Raw genomic sequence first — 4,853 nt, forward strand, 5'->3', positions numbered from 1 at the left:
GAGTGTCTGATGGGGACAGTGTAGAGGGAGCTTTACTCTGTATCTAACCTGTGCTGTACCTGTCCTGGGAGTGTTTGATGGGGACAGTGTAGAGGGAGCTTTACTCTGTATTTAACACCGTTTTTTTTCTTTCTTTTCTTTGATGGGGACAGTGTAGAGGGAGCTTTACTCTGTATCTAAACCCGTTTTTTTTTCTTCTTTTCTTTGATGGGGACAGTGTAGAGGGAGCTTTACTCTGTATCTAACCCCCGTTTTTTTTCTTTACTCTGTATCTAACCCCCGTACTGTACCTGTCCTGGGAGTGTTTGATGGGGACAGTGTAGAGGGAGCTTTACTCTGTATCTAACCCCCGTTTTTTTTCTTTACTCTGTATCTAACCCCCGTACTGTACCTGTCCTGGGAGTGTTTGATGGGGACAGTGCAGAGGGAGCTTTACTCTGTATCTAACCTGTTTTTTTTTCTTTTTTTAATAAATTTTTTTTTCTTTTTTTTTGATGGGACAGTGCAGAGGGAGCTTTACTCTGTATCTAACCTGTGCTGTACCTGTCCTGGGAGTGTTTGATGGGACAGTGTAGAGGGAGCTTTACTCTGTATCTAACCCCCGTGCTGTACCTGTCCTGGGAGTGTTTGATGGGGACAGTGTAGAGGGAGCTTTACTCTGTATCTAACCCCCGTACTGTACCTGTCCTGGGGAGTGTTTGATGGGAACAGTGTAGAGGGAGCTTTACTCTGTATCTAACCCCCGTACTGTACCTGTCCTGGGGAGTGTTTGATGGGGACAGTGTAGAGGGAGCTTTACTCTGTATCTAACCCCGTGCTGTACCTGCCCAGTGGGTGCTTGCTCGCAGTGCCTGAATGCTTTTTGCTTCTCAGGAATGAGAGCTTAACTCACCAAAAATAAACAAACCCGTTCTTCATTTTCCTTCTTTTGACTACCTCGTTAACCCGACCACTGACTATTTGTGGTTGAACTTTGGAGTGCATGATCTATCCTTCCACATTTGAATTTTGCACGTGTAGCCTTTGCGAGCAGCTGATTGGTAAGTCACAATGCGGGTATCTGGCCATGTGGCCGCGATATTTCACTCTCTGTCGGTAAGGGCCCATCGATCCATTTCTGTTTCTTTTGCCGCGCAAACTTCACTTTCCTGGGATTTCGCGGGTGGGTTTCCGGCAATTTCCAGATGGGGAAACCCAGAATGAATGGGGCAAGGGGATAGGCGGAGAAGCCTTTTGCTTTTAATTCCAGTGCCTGGTTCTTAAAACAAACCAAAAAATGCGGTTGCCCGTGTGAGATGGCCAAAGGTTAGTGTTGCTGCCTCTGGTTGGCTTCATTCATGGGGTTGCCCATCTCTGGAGTCTCAGTCTAGTTTAATCACCAGGACTCTGCTGTCAGCAAAAACCTGGGAGAAAAAAAAAAGCATACGGACATATAAAAAAAAGTTGTGCTTTTTAAAAAAACATATTCACACGTTTGTGGATACCTCCAGCCAGTGTTGGCAACCCTACTCTTGCCTCCAACATGTTCTACTAGGTTTTTTTTCTCTCTCGCAGCAGCGGCATCCAGGAGAGTAATCTTCCAAATCCCGAAGGCTCCAGGCAAGCCTTGGAGGGTTGGTGCACGCTACCGACGCTCCGTCTTCTAAAATGGCCATTTCTTTTTTCCATAGTACCCCACCCTCTCCTCCAACCTGCTGTTGGACGCGCGGCTGTTGGTCCCCACTGGGCTGACCAATTGACCTGACCAGTTTGAGGTTGGCTTCGCAAGCCAGGAAGCGGGCATTTCCGTGCGTGTGAAACAGTTGTGCGTGCAGCGACGTTTTAATAATGCTTTGTTTGTTAAAAAGTGTGCTGCATTGAAGGGAGAGATGCTGTCAATGCACAGTGTGCGACAGTAGAATTAAATACAGCACACAGCACAGAAACAGGCCACTCGCCCTAACTGGTCTGTATGCTCTACGCGAGGCTCCTGCCACCTTACTTCATCTCACTCAATCATCCTAACCTTCTATTCCTTTATCCCTCATGGATGTATCGAGCTTCCCCTCAAATGCATCTAATGCTCTCTGCCTTAAACTATTCCTTGTTGAGTTCAACTTTCTCACCACTCACGGAGCAAAGAAGATTCTCCAGAATTCCGCGTTGGATTTACTAGTGACTATCGCTTAATTATGGCTCCTAGTTTCTCTCCCTCAAGTGGACTCGTCTTCTCCACATCTACCCTATTGAAAATCCCTTTATAATTTGAAAGACCTCCATCAGGTCACTCCCTCAGCCTTCTCTTTTCTAGAGGAAAGATCCCCAGCCTGTTCAGTCTCCTGATAGTTGTATCTTCTCACTTGTGGGACCATCCTTGTCAATCCTTTGTTCACGTTCTCCACTGCCGATGCATCCCTTTCGTAAAAAAACGACCAGAACTTGTGCACTGTGTGGTCTAACCAAGGCTCTTTATAGTTTAACATAAATTCTCAGCTTTTCAATTCTATTCCTTAATGATCAATTTGCTTCAACTGGTCTCAGCACCCTGTGTGGTACTTGGCAGTAGCTCAGGCCCCCCATTGAATGCAGGGGAACAGTGGGTTTGGGGCCGGAGAGCGGCAGTGTGGGTGAGGGGGAAGGGGGAGGTGGTGGGAGGTGAGCACGCTCGTTCTACATAGTGGGCTTGCTTTGAAGGACGGCACTGAAGGGTGCGGTTCTTCGCTCCCATTCAGGGGCCACTCCCTGCCCTCCCCTTCCCCTCAACAGAGGAAGACCTCAATCAAAGGACTGGTCCTCTTAGGCAAGGTCACTGTGTTCTATTAGAGGACGCCTTTGAGAACAACGCCCTACTCTTTCCTCCCTACCATCCACTCCCCCGCCACGTCCGACCACCCATTAGGCCAGGGATTGTCCCTGACATGGGGGAGACAGAGAAGGAAAAATGGGAAGAAAAAAGTGTCTGAAGATTGCTTGCGATGAAGGTCTCCTCTCTCTGATGAGGGACCTGTGGTGAGGCAGTGGGTCAAACACTGTCCTTTCACCCTCTGGGATCTGGGGGTCAAATCCAACCCCAGAGAAAGTGGGTGATGGTCTCCTCTCTCTCTGTCTCTGTCATGGGAGAAACTGGGTGGGACAGCGGCATTGACCCTCTGGGCCAGAAGGAGTACGTTAACTATCCACCAAACCACAGAACTGCTTGGACAAAAATAGATATATTGGCCAATAAAACATTAGCCTTTAGTGAGCGATAATGTAAGGCTTCGCATGTAAGCTTTGTGAAAAAAATAAAGTGAAAGAATCATCTCTTGTTGTGTCGTAATTCCCTCAGAAGGAAGTTTGCTATTTTAGCGTCCCAACTGCAAAAAGACTCAAGAGGGGTCTTCAGGATCGACAGAGCAGCGAATGTGTTCTGAGTTTGGCTGATCTTATCTGGGACGGGTGCTCGGAGAGTTACAACTGCTTTGAACACCTGCTGGGTTTGGGAGGGGAGCAGATGGGGGGGAATGGTGGGGGTGGGAGGGGGATGGTGGGGGGGGGGGGGGTGGAAATCAGCCAGGGTTCCTCCACCGGTCACTATTCCACCATTCCGGCTGGAAACTCCGTGTGTACGAACAAAATAACAACCTGCATTAATATAGCACCTTCAACCTGAAGTGTTTCAGAGGAGCGTTATGTTTGAGACTGAGCCGTGTAAGAAGGTGACCAAAAGCTTGGCCAAAGGGATGGGCCTGAAGGAGTCTCTTAAAGGAGAAGAGGTCCGGGGAGGGAATTCCAGAGCTTGGGACCCAGGCAGCTGAAGGCACGGCCGACAGAATTGGAGGAGTGCAGTGATCTCGTTGGAGTTGAAGGGTTGTAGATTACAGAGATAGGGAGGGGCGGGGCCATGCAGGGCATTGAAAAAGAATGGGAATTTTAAGATTGAGCCGTTACTGGAATCATCGAGTGAAGACAGGATTGGGACTGATTTCAATGTCCCCAACATTCAAATGGCCTCTTTTACTATTATGCGACCAGCCAGTGATCCTTGAACTGTACTGCAGAAATGGTCCATGCATTCAGAAGGGGAAGATTTGTGGGGGGAGAAGGAAATATAGCTTCAGCAGCTGCAATGGGGGTAAAAGGGAACTCGCTTGGTCCTGTACAGTTCATGTGAATCCAATGTCATTTCTGGTTTGTGCTGCGAAACCCAGAGCAAAGTTCCCGCTTTAACTCGGTACATCCAGGAAAAGGTCCTTGCACCTGACGAGCCTGTCTGCTTTTTCACCCCTCAAACCCACCAATCCACCACATCCCTCAACCTCATCGACCCACCTCCTCCTCCCTTAACTCCATCGACGATCACATCCCTCAACCCCACCACATTCTCAACTCCACCACATCCCTCAACCCCATCTTTTTATAATTCTTTCATCAGGTGTGGGCGTCGCTGGCCAGGCCAGCATTTATTGCCCATCCCTAATTGCCCTTGAGAAGGTGGTGGTGAGCTGCCTTCTTGAATCGCTGCAGTCCATGTGGGGTAGGTACACCTACAGTGCTGTTAGGAAGGGAGATCCAGGATTTTGACCCAGCGACAGTGAAGGAACGGCGATATAGTTCCAAGTCAGGATGGTGTGTGACTTGGAGGGGAACTTGCAGGTGGTGGTGTTCCCATGCACTTGCTGCCCTTGTCCTTCTAGGTGGTAGAGGTTGCGGGTTTGGAAGGTGCTGTCGAAGGAGCCTTGCTGCAGTGCATCTTGTAGATGGTACACACTGCTGCCACTGTGCATTGGAGGTGGAGGGAGTGAATGTTGAAGGTGGTGGATGGGGTGACAATTAAGGTTTTTTCTAAAACCACATCCCTCAACCCCACCTCATCCCTTAACCTCACTACATCC

Source organism: Heterodontus francisci, chromosome 34 (assembly GCF_036365525.1).
Source record: "Heterodontus francisci isolate sHetFra1 chromosome 34, sHetFra1.hap1, whole genome shotgun sequence".
In the NCBI taxonomy this organism is placed as follows: Eukaryota; Metazoa; Chordata; class Chondrichthyes; order Heterodontiformes; family Heterodontidae; genus Heterodontus; species Heterodontus francisci.